This window comes from Hypanus sabinus, unplaced genomic scaffold (genome assembly GCF_030144855.1).
Source record: "Hypanus sabinus isolate sHypSab1 unplaced genomic scaffold, sHypSab1.hap1 scaffold_272, whole genome shotgun sequence".
Lineage (NCBI taxonomy): Eukaryota > Metazoa > Chordata > Chondrichthyes > Myliobatiformes > Dasyatidae > Hypanus > Hypanus sabinus.
Window position 1 is genome coordinate 533789 of NW_026780853.1, and position 20034 is coordinate 553822.

Consider the following 20034-nt stretch of genomic DNA (forward strand, 5'->3'; position numbering starts at 1 on the left):
AACCAAGGGCTGATGGGCTCGGCCCGGTGGATTACATCCCTAACCCCCCACCCCCAGGAACAACGACAGGGGAATATCTCCCAGGAATTCCTTGTGAACCAAGGGCTGATGGGCTCGGCCCGGTGGATTACGTCCCTAACCCCCCACCCCCAGGAACAACGACAGGGGAATATCTCCCAGGAATTCCTTGTGAACCAAGGGCTGATGGGCTCGGCCCGGTGGATTACGTCCCTAACCCCCCACCCCCAGCAACAACGACAGGGGAATATCTCCCGGGAATTCCTTGTGAACCAAGGGCTGATGGGCTCGGCCCGGCGGATTACATCCCTAACCCCCCACCCCCAGGAACAACGACAGGGGAATATCTCCCAGGAATTCCTTGTGAACCAAGGGCTGATGGGCTCGGCCCGGTGGATTACGTCCCTAACCCCCCACCCCCAGGAACAACGACAGGGGAATATCTCCCAGGAATTCCTTGTGAACCAAGGGCTGATGGGCTCGGCCCGGTGGATTACGTCCCTAACCCCCCACCCCCAGCAACAACGACAGGGGAATATCTCCCGGGAATTCCTTGTGAACCAAGGGCTGATGGGCTCGGCCCGGCGGATTACATCCCTAACCCCCCACCCCCAGGAACAACGACAGGGGAATATCTCCCAGGAATTCCTTGTGAACCAAGGGCTGATGGGCTCGGCCCGGTGGATTACGTCCCTAACCCCCCACCCCCAGGAACAACGACAGGGGAATATCTCCCGGGAATTCCTTGTGAACCAAGGGCTGATGGGCTCGGCCCGGTGGATTACGTCCCTAACCCCCCACCCCCAGGAACAACGGCAGGGGAATATCTCCCAGGAATTCCTTGTGAACCAAGGGCTGATGGGCTCGGCCCGGTGGATTACATCCCTAACGCCCCCAGGAACAACGACAGAGGAATATCTCCCAGGAATTCCTTGTGAACCAAGGGCTGATGGGCTCGGCCCGGTGGATTACATCCCTAACCCCCCCCAGGAACAACGACAGGGGAATATCTCCCAGGAATTCCTTGTGAACCAAGGCCTGATGGGCTTGGCCTGGTGGATTACATCCCTCCCCTCAGGAGCCAGGCCCAAGGTGGACCCTGACTTCTCTGGTTCTGGGGTCTGGATCCTGATACTGAGAGGGACTGGTCACAGCTTCACCATCCTTTACTCGGTGTTCCTGCCTCTCGGGAGGCACTACTAAATCCTGGGCGGAGGGTACCAGGGCCGTCTCAATTGCCAAATCAGGGGAAAAGCCACCCTCGGTAATCTCAGAAGGAGACGAGAGGGCGTACAGGGGCGAGATGCGCCATATAGTGGCGAGGTGCCGCAGCGACAACCTGGCACTCAGCGTCAGTCAGACCACAGAGCTGATTGTGGACTTCAGGAAGGGTCGGACGAAGGAACACATCCCAATCCTCACGGAGGGGTCAGAAGCGGAGGGAGTGAGCAGCCTCAAGTTCTTGTGTGTGAAGATCTCTGAGGACGTAACCAGATTCCAACATATTGATGCAGTTACGAAGAAGGCAAGACAGCAACTATCCATCATTGGGAGTTTGAAGCGATTTGGTATGTCAATAAAAACACTCAAAAACTTTTATAGATGTACCGTGGAGAGCACTGTGACAGGCTGCATCACTGTCTGGTATGGAGGGGCTACTGCACAGGACCGAAAGAAGCTGCCGAGCGGGGGTGGCCAACCTTTTACATTCCATGCGTCAGTTTTTTCACGCATGAGTTCAGATGCGCCAGACAACTCTCGTACCCCCATTCAATTCTTGTAAAAATAAGTTAATATAGATATATTTAGCATTCTACATGATATATTGATTTAGTATATAAAAAAGATAAACATTACTTACTTTACTGAGGCTTTTAACAAATATAACATATCTTCTTTTGATTTCTTCCTTTTTCTTAATCACCTATCCTTTCCGCAATTCAGACCCAAGCGCTCGCTTGGGTTTTCCTTCTATTTCAGTCTGATGTTGTGTTGTATAGTGGCCATTAAGATCATGTCTTCTATCATGTGAGGAAGTGTCTTCACAAACAATGCACAACCTGGCTTATCAGCAAGAACTCATTTTCCCGCTGCTGATTGAATTCACACCTACCATCACTTCCTGCTTCTCTTTTGCACTGTGATGGGTAACTGAATGTGAAAACCAGGCTTCATTTTTTGAAGGAAGGGCAAAACTCCAAATGTTTGTAAGGGACGACCAAAGCACAACTCGGTAGCGCAGGAGTGTCAGTGGTAAACTGACTGGCAAAACGCTGCGATGCTTCGCTGGTGCAGACGCCTCAGGATCGAACAAGTATCAAACGTGTATTGTACAGTCATGGAACGACTGCAGAACAAAAGTTGTTCTTTCCGAGTTTGACTCGTTGAACATTTTTTCTTTAAATTAAAAGCAGATTAGTGTTAAAGAAGATGACATTCGCCAAAAGATGTGCACAAAATAATAAAGTCACTGAAAATAATTCCCAAGTTTTAGATTTATTCAAAGTAAAACCCATGTCTGGCTCTAAGCTACTTGAATTCCTGTTATTTTTTTTCTCTCTACAAATCAGTTTTTGGTTAATACTTCTTGCATGCGTGGGCTTGCTTTTTTAAATTATTATCACTGGGGTGCAGTGCGCCACCTCTAATCATCCAAAGCGCCACTTCTGGCCCATGTGCCATGGGTTGGCCATCCCTGCTGCAGCAGAGGGTTGTAAACCTAGTCGGCTCCATCTCGGGTACGAGCCTACAAAGGACCCAGGACATCTTCAGGGAGCGGTGTCTCAGAAAGGCAGCGTCCATTATTAAGGACCCCCAGCACCCAGGGCATGCCCTTTTCTCACTGTTACCATCAGGTAGGAGGTACAGAAGCCTGAAGACACACACTCAGCGATTCAGGAACAGCCTCTTCCCCTCCGCCATCAGGTAGGAGGTACAGGAGCCTGAAGGCACACACTCAGCGATTCAGGAACAGCCTCTTCCCCTCCGCCATCAGGTAGGAGGTACAGAAGCCCGAAGGCACACACTCAGCGATTCAGGAACAGCCTCTTCCCCTCCGCCATCAGGGAGGAGGGACAGGAGCCTGAAGGCACACACTCAGCGATTCAGGAACAGCTTCTTCCCCTCTGCCGTCCGATTCCTGAATGGACATTGAATCCGTGAACACTACCTCACCTTTGTAATCTATATTATTTCTGTTCTTGCACGATCTTTAATCTATTCAGTAAACACATCCTGTAATTAGAACATAGAGTATAAAATGGTACAGCAGAGATTGATTGATTTTTCTTCTAGATTATGTATTGCATCGAACTGCTGCTGCAAAGATGAATTCCACCACACACGCCGGTGATGATGTTCCCGTGCACAGACTCCACCCGCCACAGAGCTCCAGGCCGTATCTAGGAGTTCAGGTTTCGAGGCCGGCCTCCACCGGGATTCCCACTCCCTCTGATGACTCCCCTGTGTCTACTCTCTCTCCTCCATGGGGAGAGGAGCTCCTCCTCCCTCTCAGGTCGGAGGGGCACGCAGGTACAGGGACCTCCGCTTCCGTCACCCCGTCCCTCAGTCTCCCGCCGACCTTCAGTGGTAGGGCCGAGCTCCCGTTCTCGGGGGCGCTCTTCCACGGGTGTTTTCCTTCCTCCCCCCGCGGAGTCTCCTCCCCGTCCCCGGTCGCACTCTCACCTCAGGACCCCCCCGGGGTAGGGGAAGGGGCGACGGTGCCAGAGATGGGCTCCTTGGGCCGGGGATTGGGACAGTCCATCTGAAAGTGGCTCCTTCAGTCTGCACACTCAGCACCGTGGGCGCTCGGAGTTCCAAAGATTCAACTCCACGTGTTTTTCTGGACCCCAAAGAGGCATCGGACTATGTTATCTCTATTCCGGTTGTAGCCGAGGTTTGAATGGTTTTAGATCTGCTGAATAATCGTTCTTTTGGAAAGAATATTTCTTTGAATATTTTTGTTTTGCCTAATGAGAGAAATGATTCTTAAGGAGTCCATTTAGAATGTGCTGACACAGAAAGAACGTGCAAAGCAACTTGCAGGGCAACGTATAAACCAATTTGCAAAATCAGGATGAAACAATAGCTTGCTGATTAAAGAAGCGATACAGGTAACGGGAAGACATGCTTAACGGTTGAACAATAACGGTGTTAATGCGCTGAGGCTGATAAGTGGGCCAAAGGGTAATCACATTTGTAATTTTGTAATGAGATTAAGGAAGAATGTCTGCACCTCACATGGGTGCAACTCACAAAGTCGTAAACAACTAGGGTATAAAAAAACTGTGCAAAGTGTAATTCGGCACTCAATCTAGCAGGAGCTGGTTGGGTCCGACTCTGCAGACTCGAAAAATAAAGTTTACCGTTCTGCAAATTGCTGAGACTCAGTGTGTTTCTGACAACGTGGGGGCTCGTCCGGGATCCACACTCCGGCCGCGGTGGACACGAGGAAGGACATCGGAGACGGTGCACCCCGCCGAGTTTGGCGGTCCCTGACTCCTTGCTCGTCGCTCCAGCGCGGCTTGAGCGAGTGACATCCGGACAGCGCAGAGCGGTAAACGGGGAGAAGGGGACAGTACCTGGTACTGGAAGTCCCCAGGACGCACCGGGTAAGTGCCTACTATTATAGTAGAAGGGTGCGGGAATAAGTAAGGACGGAGAAAACCGGGATCGCTACCCGGGGGTCCTCCTGATTAAGTAAGAGCGGAATAAGATGGGAGGGGGTGGCTCTAAAAAGAAGGAGAAGACCGGGACCATACCCGGGGGTTCCTCCTGATAGCCCCCTCGGTAGAATGTTTGAGAATTGGGGATGTGGAAGACTAAAAGGGAAACAAAAGAAAAAAATGATACAGTACTGTTTAATTTGGTCGAAACAGCCGATAGAAAAACCTGCGGTCTGGTGGCCGCGGCTTGGGTCTGAGGAGGATTGGGTACGACAAGCCTTAAACATTTACGTTAATTCAAAACCAAATGTAAAACCGGAAGAAATTGCTTATGCTTTTTGTTGGGCTCCCTGGCCAGGAGTAACAACAAAGAGTTTTAAATTGGGCATTAAAGGGGAGCGGAAGTGGGACCCACTCGATCATTTACCCCCTCCCTATGTCCAGCCTTCTGCGCCCCTTGCGGGAGCAGAGGGAGGACGTGAAGAAAGTGAAGGAACAGAAGAAATAGACCCGGAGAGGGAAGAGAGGGATGTTAGGGAAAAAGCAAAAGCAAGGATCGAAACAAGGAGTGTGACAGGAGCAGATAAGAAAAAGAAAGACGAATTAAAAAAGGAAGAGGTACAGCTGTGTCCCCTTCGAGAGGTTCCAATGGGAGGAGAACGGGCAGGAACAGGATTTGTAAACGTCCCTCTGACAAGTACCGAAGTACGAGGATTTAAGAAAGATATGAAAACTTGGGAAGAAATGCATGCGATTATGGGAACGCTATTTTCTGCACAAGAAGAGGCAAATGATACGACAAGCTGCAATATCAATTTGGGGAAGGGAACAGCCGAATGAGTTACCGGGGGACCGGAAATTTCCAGTAAACGACCCACAGTGGGACAAACAAGCAGAAGAGAGAAGACGGCGATATCCCATTGCCATGGAAGGGAGGAGGGGATTACAACCCGTAATTGAGACATTAGTATCAGATGGACTCCTGGAAGAATGTATGTCACCCTTTAATACCCCCATCCTACCGGTCCGAAAGCCCGACGGCACGTATCGAATGGTTCAAGATCTGAGAGGCTTAAATGCGGTAGTCCAAACACGATACCCGGTAGTGCCTAACCCCTATACATTAATGAGCAAAATACCTCCTGAACATGAATGGTTCAGTGTGATAGATCTAAAAGATGCCTTTTGGAGTTGCCCGTTGGAGGAAGGTAGCCGAGATATGTTCGCATTTGAATGGGAAAATCCCTTCACTGGGCGGAAGAAGCAACTCCGGTGGACCGTCTTGCCCCAAGGGTTCACGGAGTCCCCAAACCTATTCGAACAGGTACTGGAGCAAGTATTGGCTGGATTCCATTGTACCGAAAAGAACCAACTATTACAGTATGTCGATGACCTACTACTATCGGGACCAGCAGAGGAGGTAGTGCGAGACGATACTATAAGACTCCTGAATTACCTAGGAGAAAAAGGATTGCGGGTGTCCAAGAAGAAACTGCAATTTGTCGAGAAGGAAATAACATATCTCGGACACAGAGTCAGTAAAGGGCACCGCCAAATAACCCCAGAAAGAATAGCGGGAATAACTAAAATACCGCTTCCCAGGACAAAGAAGGAAATAAGACAATTTCTGGGCTTAGTGGGCTATTGCCGGATTTGGATAGAGAATTATACCTCCCTGGTGAAGTTTATGTACGACAAATTGGCAAAGGAAGACCGAGGAATAATCAGCTGGACCGAAGAAGAAGAACAGAAGTTCAGGAAAATAAAAGGGCAACTAATTCGGGCCCCGGTATTAACACTGCCAGCACTGGAAAAGCCCTTTCAGCTGTATGCAACAAACAATGAAGGAACTGCGTTAGGAGTACTAACCCAAGAAAAAGGAGGAAAGCGGCAACCTGTGGCCTTTTTATCAAAAATGTTAGACCCGGTATCCCGGGGATGGCCGACGTGCATACAAGCCGTAGCGGCAGCAGCCGTACTAGTAGAAGAAGCAGGGAAATTAACCTTTGGGGGAAGAATGACGGTGTATACCCCGCACTCCGTTAGCACCCTCTTAGCCCAAAAAGCTCAGCGGTGGTTGACGGACTCTCGCATACTGAAATACGAAACCATTCTGATGGACGGGGATGATTTAAGCTTTGAAAAGAACAATAGTTGTAACCCGGCACAGTTCTTATACGGGGAATCAACAGGGGAGCCCGACAAACATCAGAAGGCGAGTGGAAGACCCCCGACGGACGGCAAGTACTGAATAAGGAAGTAACTCGTCATATACTGCAACAACTACACCAACAAAGCCATTGGGGAGTGCAAGCTATGGGCGACACTATCCTAAGGGACTATGTTTGTAAAGGGATATTCACACTAGCTCAACAGGAGGTGTGGGGCTGTTACACCTGCCAAAAGGTAAACAAGAAAATGATGCGTGCCACCCATAAGGGGGGACAAACACTAGCCGTCCGACCGTTCCATCGGATCCAAATAGACTTTACGGAACTACCACAAGTTCAGAGATGGAAGTACCTGTTAGTAATTGTGGATCACTTCACTCGGTGGGTGGAAGCATTCCCAACCACTAAAGCGGACGCCCCTACAGTGGCACGGATCCTATTAGAAAATATAGTCCCAAGATATGGAATAATGGGGTCTATTGATTCAGATAGGGGAACACACTTTGCCTCAAAAACACACCAGCTAATCTGTGACGCCTTAGGAATCCAGTGGAAGCTGCACACCCCCTGGCACCCTCAGAGCTCAGGAAGAGTTGAGAGGATGAACAGTACTTTGAAGACGCAATTGACAAAACTAATGATGGAAACCAAGCTACCCTGGACCAAGTGTCTACCCCTGGCCCTACTAAGAATCCGCACGGCTCCTCGAAAAGATATAGGAGTATCCCCTTATGAAATGTTGTTTGGCCTTCCATTTTGGAACAAGGTGGAGGGCTATCCTTCCCTGCAAGGGGGAGATGTCTTTGTAAGGGACTATTTACAGGCACTGTCTCGTTCTTTTGCAGAATTGCGCAGGAAGGGGTTACTCGCACAAACCCCACCTCTGGACTTCGCACTCCACCGAACTCAGCCCGGTGACTGGGTCCTGATTAAGACTTGGAAGCCAGAGAAGTTACAGCCGCAGTGGGAAGGCCCATTCCAGGTGCTACTGACCACCGAAGCCGCAGTAAGGACAAAAGAAAAAGGGTGGACCCACGCCGCGAGAATCAAGGGACCCGTAAAGCACGAAGAAGGTGCAGAATGGACTTGCGTCCAGGGAGAAGACCCGATGGTGCTAAAGCTCAAAAGACGGACAGAATGAACTTTGGGACTGTAATGTATATACTGCTATTGTTGAGAAGCGCTGAAGGGGGATGTGATAAGTGCAGGACGACGGTAAGGGTGGGCATGACGGTTTTTCCAGGGTCCTTTGTATCACACTCGCATGTAAACGAGAAATGTTATGACTACAACAAAAAGGAGGCTGGTGGCGAACCGCTTTAGGGGTTATAGGAGGGGGATTGATGGTCCTCCTTCTGCTACCATGTCTGATCCCCTGCTTGCGGGAGCTAGTAGCTCGGGTGGCAAGACAAGTCATGCAACCAGGGGCCCCAGCTGATCCTGTTCAGGTACTCCTACAAAGGGAAATAGAGCTAGAGGAAGAAGCCTATGTAAACCCGTGGCAAAAGCCCAACTGATAGCACATTCTAAAAAGAAAAAGGGTGGATTGAGAGAAATGATTCTTAAGGAGTCCATTTAGAATGTGCTGACACAGAAAGAACGTGCAAAGCAACTTGCAGGGCAACGTATAAACCAATTTGCAAAATCAGGATGAAACAATAGCTTGCTGATTAAAGAAGCGATACGGGTAACGGGAAGACATGCTTAACGGTTGAACAATAACGGTGTTAATGCGCTGAGGCTGATAAGTGGGCCAAAGGGTAGTCACATTTGTAATTTTATAATGAGATTAAGGAAGAATGTCTGCACCTCACATGGGTGCAACTCACAAAATCGTAAACAAGTAGGGTATAAAAAACTGTGCAAAGTGTAATTCGGCACTCAATCTAGCAGGAGCTGGTTGGGTCCGACTCTGCAGACTCGAAAAATAAAGTTTACCGTTCTGCAAATTGCTGAGACTCAGTGTGTTTCTGACAGCCTAAGATGTCTTTTGATCGATGGACCATTTAAAGAGGTTGTGAACTTTTTGAGGTGAACGATGAAAGGCTTTTCCGAAATCTGTTTGGTCTACTGAGCGAATTAACACAACGGACAGATCGTTTGATTATTTGTTTTTATCCTCCTTTTTCATTAATTAAGTGATAGTTTTCATTGTTCATAAGGTCTTTTTACGCAATATATAAATAGTTGGGAGTGCTTAGTCAATAGATATTAAGTTTTGTTTAAGAAAAACAGTTTTTCATTGGGCGTGTCAGTTAAATGGAAAATGGGGCTGATTTTTCTTAACTAGAGATTACATAGGTATTTTTCTCCTTGTTTAATTTTAATGTTTTGGCATCCTTGGAGATTGTTTTTGCATTCCCCCAGCATGTTTTTAAGGATTAAGTATAAACATTTCTTTCTCTGAACTTTTATGCTGAATATGGGGAGCTAGATGTTATAGAGAGAAACTGAACTGTGCTGGCCCTTTGGCCCATTGTGATAGTTCAGTCCGAGGTCCGCGGACTCCAGACTCCGGGTTTTCCGGCGGTCTCTTCCTGTGGTTGGACTTAACTGGAAACTCCTGAGGCTCCTATTGGAACTGGGAATATAAGTGGCCCTGGCATTGAGTGTGGTGGGTGATGCACCATCAATAACTCTCGGAGATGTGAGGCGAGATGTAGGCTTTTATTGGCTGGAAGAAAGCACAAGCAGCAATTGACCACCACACTGCATCCTGGAGACTGAGACCGGGGCAGTGTCTCCAATCGCCTTTATACCGGGGTCTGTGGGAGGAGCCACGGGAGCAGTCGGGGGGGGGGGCCTGTCCAGACAGGTATAGGTAGTTCACCACAGGGGGGTTGTCTTGTCAAGATTCCCATGGCACAGATGGCTGGTGGGAGGCTGGAATGGGCTCTTGACATCCTTGGGGCTGCGTTGGAGAACCATGGCTTCTTGGAGCCTTGCTGTCAGTAGTCGGAGCTGTCACTGCGGTATGGATTCGGCCCGTTCCCGGGCCAGCTGGGTGGCCGTCAGCCACTCTGAGCTAGGCGGGGATCTGGTTGCTTCCGTAGCCAGCCAAGGTTGCTGGCCGTAACGGCTACTCGGAGCTACCCCGATGCAGAGATGGAACTGTCTGTCATTCCTTGGCGTTTGTCCCTTCCTGTCCTCGCCTCCTGTGGGGTAAGTCAGGCCGTTCTGCCGTTGCCCTGCGAGGGGGGGTGGAAATCTGCCCCACCTTGGTGTGGAGTTATCCCGGCTTGTCAGTGGAGAAGTCCCGGCTCTATGTCTGTGTCCTGTCCTGTCTCATGTCAGTGTCCTGTTAAAGATGAGTCCTGGCTTGTCGGTGGATAAGTCCCGGCTCTATGTCTGTGTCCTGTCCTGTCTCATGTCAGTGTCCTGTTAAAGATGAGTCCTGGCTTGTCGGTGGATAAGTCCCGGCTCTATGTCTGTGTCCTGTCCCGTCTCATGTCAGTGTCCTGTCAAAGATGAGTCCTGGCTTGTCGGTGGATAAGTCCCGGCTCTATGTCTGTGCCCTGTCCTGTCTCATGTCAGTGTCCTTTCAAAGATGAGTCCTGGCTTGTTGGTGGATAAGTCCCGGCTCTATGTCTGTGCCCTGTCCTGTCTCATGTCAGTGTCCTGTTAAAGATGAGTCCTGGCTTGTCGGTGGATAAGTCCCGGCTCTATGTCTGTGTCCTGTCCCGTCTCATGTCAGTGTCCTGTCAAAGATGAGTCCTGGCTTGTCGTGCCTCACAAATGACCAGGAGACGCAGAAGATTCTTCAAGAAGGGTTAAACTTTAATTTGCAAATCAAAGCTGAGACAGTCATTGAGCTAGTCACTGACTGCCCACCGATCCTTGGACACGGCATTTTTTATAGCAAAATCCTGATCCAGTTTCACAGGTACGTCCCATTGACTTAATCATGTTCCAATCCACATCTCCCAGCCGTCTCTCACCAACACACCATCTTCTACATTCTTAAAATTTCATTCTCCTACTAAATTGGGTACATGCATAGCAAACAGCAAGTTCAAACTACATAATCTATATCAAAGCTGACGACATAGTTGTGGTTACACAGCAAACAAGTTCAAAGCAAAACATCCCTTAGCTACCTCTCATTAACATATTAACACACCATTGTCTTCTACATTCCTAGCATTTCATCTTGTTTACATGCATAGCAAATTGACTACATAGTTTTGGTTACACAGCAAATAATACAAGTTTTATACTCCAATAGTCGGAGGGTAAGTCCCGGCTCCATGTTGATGTACAGTTCCTAGTCGGCCCCTGGCTCCAGCCTCCAAGTTCCCCAAGCTCCAGGACCACCGCCTCCAGCCTTGACCCCAGCCTCCAGCCTCGACCCCAGCCTCCAGCCTCGACCCCAGCCTCCAGCCTCGACCCCAGCCTCCAACCTCCAGCCTCGACCCCAGCCTCCAGCCTCGACCCCAGCCTCCAGCCTCCAGCCTCGACCCCAGCCTCCAGCCAAGTCCCAAGTCTCCAGCCTCCAGCCTCGACCCCAGCCTCCAGCCTCGACCCCAGCCTCCAGCCTCGACCCCAGCCTCCAGCCGTCCCAAGTCTCCAGCCTCCAGCCTCGACCCCAGCCTCCAGCCTCCAGCCTCGACCCCAGCCTCCAGCCAAGTCCCAAGTCTCCAGCCTCCAGCCTCGACCCCAGCCTCCAGCCAAGTCCCAAGTCTCTAGCCAAGCCTCGTCACGTCCTCACCTAGGTTTGGGGGTCCTGGGTCCTTGTCCAGTCTCGGGCCTGGAGTCCACCCCAGGCCCCTTGTTCCCAGTCCCTCGTCCTGGTCCTGCTTCCCCTGCCGAGACTGCATCCTGTTCTATCTCGTCCTGTTTCCAGTACTCCAGTGTCTCTGTCCTGCAGTTGGGTCCTGATACAACACCCCGTATGACACCCATATTGGTCTGCTTACCTTTTAATCTACTTCATGATTAATCTAGTGCTTCTGTCCTGTAGATAATTCCTTTTTACTATGAGCATATTTAGGGTTCTTGAATGTCCTTGTGGTGTCTGCCTCTATAACTACCCATGGCAGATCTTTCCATGGACCTACTGGTCTAGGGAAAAAAAAACTCGTCTCTGAGATCCCTATATTTTCTTCTGATCACTGTAAAACTGTGCCCTCTTGTTTTAACTATTTTAGCCGGGAATCTGTTCCATGTTTTAATGATTACCTAGCCTCAGCCGTGTCCATTGTTCCAGCACAATAATACTCTGTGAAGTAATGGAAGTCATTAAAGCCAATTGATATTTAAATTGCATATATATCAGTTAGAAGTAAGGCCTGTAAGTGGGAAGAAGAACCAGTTAACATGATATAACGGGGTGTGTTGCTTTGTAGTGTTTGACTTTTTATATTTAGTAAAATATTTTTCTTATATATAAAATTCTTAATGTATGCTCTATAAATTTGCAGTTTTAGTAATCATTACTGGAGTACTATATACGCATATGTCACTCAGTCCTATACAGTTCAATTTTTCTATTGTCTGTATTCTGTTAGTAATTTTTTTATTATATATACTCTGTATTTGTTATATATTCTTGTATACATTAATAAACATTGTGCTGTCTTTACGACAGTTATTTAGTTTATAATATTTTCGCTTAGTGATTCATTCAATAGTATTTTCTAGTTAGAATTAGAAGTGTTTAAAGTATATTCATTGCATGTAAAATATATCGGCATGCGATGACGTCACATCCGGTTTCGCCGCGTCTTGTGGGAAAGTACCGGTTTGAAATTAGCGCGAGGGTGGGGGCTCACCATGAGGCTCACCTGAGCAGAAGTTGTTTTGCAGGCATGAGAAATCACAGTGAGAGCAACGCTGTAAGTTAATAGATAATCGATATATTGAACTAAGATGTTAATGCCGATCCTGTTAGAAGCAACGACGGTAGATAATGTTTATGCTTTCGTTAGTTAAAGAGTCGCGGATAGTTTGCATGGAAGTGTATTTAAAGTAGTCAATGGAGCAGGTAAACTCTCCCTGTATACTGCACCTTAGTGTAATGTAGTTATAGTCACCTTTGCAAGTATTTACACTTGAAATGTGATATTAAGGAAGGAACAAATACTGTATCAATCTTGTATTGTTTTATCAACAGTTTTCACCATATGTTAATGTGAAGAGTGAACAGTAAATGGTTAATCTTACTGCGATCTGGTTCTTATTAACTGGTTTATCTCGACGTTAAATTCGGCATTCGTTACACCCGAAGGAGAACGTTACAGTGAAAAAGCGGCATTATCAGGTGTTTCAAGTGCTGCAATGTCAGCTCAATCCAGCATCAAGTCGACGCCGCCCAGCGACAAGGGCAGTAAACCGACATCAAGTAAGCCCACCCAGGCGTTATCAGGTGTTCCAAGTGCTGCAATGTCAGCTCGATCCGGGATCAAGTCGATGGCGCCCAGCGACAAGGGCAGTAGAACGACATCAAGTAAGTCCACACAGGCAAGAGCCAAGGCAGAAGCCGCCAAGGTGCGACTGCATTACGCCAAACAAGAAGCAGTTTTGAAAATGAAACTGGCCACCAAAGAAGCCGAAAGGGCCGCCAGACAAAGAGAAGAGGCCGCCAGAGAAGCCGAAACCCAGTTGGAAATGACAAAAATATCGACAGAGTTGCATGTGCTGCAGCTAGAAGGAGAAGGAGAAGCTGCCATGGTGGAAGCAGAGTACATAGAAGAAGCTGAAGGGTCGCGTGATCTGACCGAAACAAGTTCTGCTTTGGAAAGGACCAGACTGGAACGCACGAGCGACTATGTACAATATCAAGCAGACAGGCAGGCTCGTCTCCCCTCTCCATACCTATTCGATAACTTCCCCAGCTACGAGGAAGAGAATTTACCCTCGCGGCCCCGCGATGAAGTCAAGAATGAAAGAGCTGACAACCGATATACTTTGACACCAAAGTTACAAAGTTCGATGCGAAGAGACGCGGAGGTTGAATCCAGGATGGCAAATTCCATGAGAAACGTGCGTTCTCAGTCATATAGGCGCCAACGTACTTCTCCAGCCCGCATGCCGCTTGCAGCCGATCCCACGCTGCAGTATTTAGCACGACGGGATCTCGTCACTTCGGGACTGTACCAGTTTGACAATAAACCCGAAAATTACCGTGCTTGGCTCTCCACATTCACCAACGTGATTGACAGGGTCCAGCTCAGTGCAACCCAAAGGTTGGACCTTATGGCGAAATGGCTGGGGAAAGAATCGCGCGACCAGGTGAGACGCATGCGTTCAGTGTACATCAACAAACCTGAGCTAGCCTTAAGCGAAGCGTGGGAGAGACTTTGGGAGAGATATGGGGCCCCCGACATTATTGAAGCGGCGCTATATCGACGTCTGGAAAACTTTCCTAAGGTGTCAGCCAAAGATCACTTTAAGTTAAGAGAATTCGGAGATTTACTCATGGAGATCCAAGGCGCCAAAGAAGATGGCTATTCAGCTGGTCTAGTATTCCTAGATACTCCATCCGGGATTAGACCAATTGTGGACAAACTTCCATTTGGGTTGCAGGACAAGTGGCTGACTGTTGCCTCAGAGTACAAGGAAGACCACGATGGTCGATTTCCTCCCTTTAAGCACCTCACTAGGTTTGTGTGCAAGGAGGCGAAGAGGCGAAACGACCCTAGCCTTGTAGGTCCAGGAAGCAGTTCGATTTACACCAAGCCAGGCAGATCCGTTTCGAATGTTTTCAACATTGAAAAACCCGTGTCAGTGCTCAAGACCGAAGCCCTTACGACTAACAACGACCCTGGCAAGTATTGTCCATTGCATAACAAACCTCACCCCCTGAAAGCATGCAGAATGTTTAGGGAAAAACCCCTTGAAGAGAGGACGGCTCTTCTCAAGGAGAAAAGAATATGTTTTAGATGCTGTTCCTCAACCTCTCACCTCGCCAGAGAGTGTATGATCGCCGTGAAGTGTCCGGAATGTGGCAGCCCAGATCACGTCGAGGCCATGCATCCCGACCTGTCACCACAAACCGAGAGCGCTCCTTCACCCCCACAACAGGACGGCGGGGAGGGAGAGGCTCACTCTAGGTCAATAGCTGTCAGCACGAACTGTACAGAAGTTTGCGGTCAAGCTCAGTCAAGTCGTTCTTGTTCCAAGATCTGCCTCACTAAGGCGTACCCTAAAGGAGCCAAAGACAAGGCCATCAAAGCCTATGTGATTCTGGACGATCAGAGCAATCGTTCACTAGTCAGTCCAGAGTTCTTTAAATTGTTCAACATTGAGAGTGAGCGGTTCCCATACTACCTCAAAACTTGCTCAGGCAACATGGAAACCCAAGGAAGGAAGGCAGAAGGCATCCAGATCGAGTCCCTGGATGGTAAAGTCGTCATCTGTCTCCCTCCGCTCTTAGAGTGCAATGAAATCATGAATAACCGCGCTGGGATCCCGACACCAAGTGCGGTGCTACACCAGCTGCATCTCCACCACATCGCCAAACACATCCCAGAACTGGATCCGAAAGCGGAAATACTCCTGCTATTAGGAAGAGATGTTATCCAGGTACACAAGGTTAGGCAGCAGATCAATGGACCACTCAACGCCCCCTTCGCGCAACGTCTGGATCTGGGCTGGGTGGTGATAGGAGAGGTGTGTCTCGGTGACGTACACAAACCGATGGTTAACACACTCAAGACCAATGTGCTAGAGAGTGGCCGCCATTCAATCTTTCAACCCTGCCCGAGGCAAGCGACGAGTCGCTGGGCCAGTCAGTCTTCGCTCTAACGAAGTATGACAACAAACTTGCACAATCAGCTCAAGATACCATTTCTTTAAAAACCAAAGACACCAAGGTCTTCAGAGATGAAGCAAATAATGGGGTTGCCCCATTGCCAATCAGAGAACCACGCCAGCGCTCACCAGATAACAAAGAGCAGGCAGTCAAACGGTTCACGTCCTTACGGAAAACCCGGAAAAGGAAATCTGAAATGCAGCAACGCACCCGATTGGCCCACGAGGTACTGTGCACCCTAATGGCAGAGGTCACAGCCATTATAAACGCACAATCACTCCTGCCTGTGTCCTCTGACCCAGAAAACCCCTTCATCCTTTCGCCATCAATGCTCCTTACACAGAAGGCAGGAGCACCTCCTCCACCAGGAGACTTCTCAGACAAGGATTTGTACACAAAGCAATGGAGACAAGTCCAGTCTCTGGCAAATCAGTTCTGGCCTCGCTGGAGACAAAAATATCTACCTTTGTTGCAACAGAGACAAAGTGGACAGAACCCCACAGGAATCTGGCCAACGGCCAGAATCACTGCTACATTCCCTAGCGAGGATGGACATGTCAGGAAGATCGAATTGAAGACTACCGACCAAGGCGATGTGAAAGTTTACCAAAGGCCAGTTACAGAAGTTATTCTACTTCTACCCAATGACTGATTAAGAGACTAAGTGTGTACTCTGCTCATTGTGACCTTACGAAGGTCAAGCGGGGAGTGTGCTGTCTTTACGACAGTTATTTAGTTTATAATATTTTCGCTTAGTGATTCATTCAATAGTATTTTCTAGTTAGAATTAGAAGTGTTTAAAGTATATTCATTGCATGTAAAATATATCGGCGTGCGATGACGTCACATCCGGTTTCGCCGCGTCTTGTGGGAAAACACCGGTTTGAAATTAGCGCGAGGGTGGGGGCTTTCCACGAGGCTCACCTGAGCAGAAGTTGTTTTGCAGGCATTAGAAATCACAGTGAGAGCAACGCTGTAAGTCAATAGATAATCGATATATTGAACTAAGATGTTAATGCCGATCCTGTTAGAAGTAACGACGGTAGATAATGTTTATGCTTTCGTTAGTTAAAGAGTCGCGGATAGTTTGCATGGAAGTGTATTTAAAGTAGTCAATGGAGCAGGTAAACTCTCCCTGTATACTGCACCTTAGTGTAATGTAGTTATAGTCACCTTTGCAAGTATTTACACTTGAAATGTGATATTAAGGAAGGAACAAATACTGTATCAATCTTGTATTGTTTTATCAACAGTTTTCACCATATGTTAATGTGAAGAGTGAACAGTAAATGGTTAATCTTACTGCGATCTGGTTCTTATTAACTGGTTTATCTCGACGTTAAATTCGGCGTTCGTTACACCCGAAGGAGAACGTTACAAACATATTGAAAGAGAAAACATTTTTTCTTTCCTTTGCAGGGCTTTTCTATTTTAGGGTCGTATGTTTTCTCTTTTTTTGACACTGGGGGGAGGAATTAAGGAAAGCTTTTTAAATCCACTATTATAAAATGGGCAGCTCGCTGTCTCTGTCTTTTTCTTCACTCTTTGGGGAGGCATTCCGGCCTTTTTCTTTTGGCTGAATTTCAGGCTTTTTGGGGTGCTGGGAGGATTGGGGTTAGTTTTGATTTACAGGTTTAATTGTGAGATTAATTTTAGTTTTCTTTTTTTGTATTTTTTTCCCCATTACGGAGTTCCGGAGCATGCATATTTTGTATAAGGTTATACTTATCACTGCCAGTTTTGATAAGCCTGCACTGGTATGTGTGTATTTATGTGGTAAATAAAATAATTTTTAATGGTAAACTGTTATGAGCTGGAACGTACATGGTTGGAGTCATCCTACTAAGCGAAAGAAGACTTTCTAAGTTATTAATTGATTACAACCCGATACAATTTTTGCTCAAGAAACACATATCAAAGCAGGCGATCAAAATAGATTTTTTAAAGTGAGGAAGGGCCTTCAATTTCACGCTACCTGTCCAAACAAAACAAAGGGAGTATCTATTTTTATTAAACCTAATATTTTACTTCTCCAAGAAGACATTGTGTCAGATAATAATGGTAGATTTTTAGTTGTTAAAGGAACAATTTGTGATAGAAAAATTGTTATGCTCTGCTGAATCTCACTCCGTCACTGCCCGTGCTTTTAACTCTGCCATGCCTCACAACTGCTGCATCTACTTTTGTTCTTCCTGCTGCAGCCATCTCTGTCCGACGTCCTTTTGCTTCTTTTCTATTATCCCTTTTCCTATCCCCTCTGTTCACGTGTCTGTCTGGACCTCTTCTTTTGTGTCAACTGGAAATGAAAGGTGGCTTTGAATATGCCTCGTCAAAAGCTTCATCTGCAACAAGCTGAACTCCTGTCTTTTTACTCAAGCCTTGTGTCAGTGCCAAGGTTCAGATACGGAAAAGGCAACAGGGACAGGACGTCGAGGCTGCATTGCGGAGGAAGTGCGTCCTCATTGATAAAACTAGTAAAGCTTCAGGCCTTGCGGCTGATTCGGTCGCGCACAGGATATCTGCAGAATCCCAGGTTGGAGACCTTAGTGGAGGAGTGTTTGGAACTGGACTTGCTCCCACATCAGCTCCCAATCTAAGAAATTAAAAAAAATAAAAAGAACAAAGAAATAACTGGCTATACCAGGAAGGAACGAGCTCCCGTCATAGGAAAAGATCCTGAAATGATAGTCCCAAGCAAAAGAACCTGTGCCTGATGTTCCTGCAAAACGTACAGCACAGAGAGGGCAAGAAGCAGCTAATGCTGAGTCCCTGTCAGGATCAATCGTCAAAGCGGAAGAGATCGGACTGAGCACTCCTCCACAGAAGTCGGTGCTGTTTGAAATGTTCAAAGCAGAGAAAAGGCGTGAGGTCAATCGAATTCTTCAGAATAGAAGTGTCCTCATTGGAAAGAGGAAGAGGATGAAGGAGCTGACTGAGCGAATCAACAACGCCGAGGAAGAGATTGACGTCACTAAGCGGTCACTCACCATCAAGAAACGGGGGCAAGAAGATGAAGGTGAATACGTGAACGAACAAGATGAGCCCACAGTTGACGAAGATGCGTTCAACCTGATCATTCAGTTGAAGGATCTGAAACAGCAGTGCCAGCAGGATTTTGATGTATTGCAAGACCTGCGAGTGGAGGAGCAGTACTGCCAGAAGCTGGTGGATCAACGCAGGCCGCGGCTGCTGACTGAGTTTGATATTTGGTACAACGAACCCTCTCTGATTTCCAGTGATGCTCAACTCGCACCACAAATGGAAAACATTCGGCCAGGGTTGGTCCCCTATCCCACAATCTTTGGAAGAAGACGATAAAGAGACATTCCAACACATCCTACACGAAATCCTGGTGTTGAATCCAGAGTTGGTGTCATTTTACAAAGCACGAATGAAGCTGGAACAATCGCACAATTATATTAAAGTCGTGGCTCAGCCCCAACCGATAACCATAAAGAGGAAACCAGGAAAGATCACCTCAACTATCAAGAACAAGCTACCCACCAATCTTCAATGTCATTAAGTTCCAAGTTACAAGAAAAAATGACCAAAAGGAACCCACTCATGTCTTCTGCATGAAGAATATACAGTATATTATTTAGTTTTGAGATAGGGACTGAAATTACTGTCAAAAAAATTAAAGCTGGGCCCTTCTGAAAACAAGTACTGTAGAAAGTTTAATAAATCAATTAAGATTAAAAAAAAATTGTTCTGGTTAACCTATATGCTCCTGATGTAGATGATCCTTTTTTTAAAAATGTATTTGCTTTATTGTCGGATTTAAATGAATATATGTTAATGGGTGGTGATTTCAACTGTTGTTTAAATCCTTTGACAAGAGTTCAACCAATCAGCGGCTTCCGAGTTGTTCTGCATCATTTATTAACTCTTTTCTAGTTGATTTTGGCCTGGTTGGAGACATTTACATCCTAATAGAGATTATTCTTTTTTTTCACATGTTCACAAAAAATATTCAAGAATTGATTACTTTGTAGTTGATCCCCAATTTTAGTCCGAAGACAAGAAATGTGAATATGATACTATAGTTCTCTCGGATCATGCGCCTTTAAGTTTAGCTTTTGAATTGAATGATGTCGCTATTGCAAATTTGCCTTGGCGTTTCCAGAAAATTTATTACGAAGCCCAGACTTTGTAAAATTTATTGAGACTCAAATAAAAGATTTTTTCCTTTTAATAATATGGGAGATGTGTTGAAATTGATTTTATGGGATACATTTAAAGCATATTTGTGTGGACAGATAATCTCCTATTCAGCTAAGCTTAAGAAACAAACAAAAACAGAGTTAGATAAGATTTCCAAACTAATTAAAGACCTGGATGATATTTATACAAACGCTCCTAACATTAATTTATTTAAACAAAGAGTTGAACTCCAATCACAATATAATTTATTATTAACATCCTATTC

General features: G+C 47.0%; 1 pseudogene; it reads left to right on the forward strand.

Annotated features, from left to right (window-relative positions):
* The first annotated feature begins 1321 nt into the window (after nt 1-1321).
* On the forward strand, nt 1322-19128 carry LOC132388154 (kinesin-like protein KIF9; annotated as a pseudogene).
* The last annotated feature ends 906 nt before the right edge of the window (nt 19129-20034 follow it).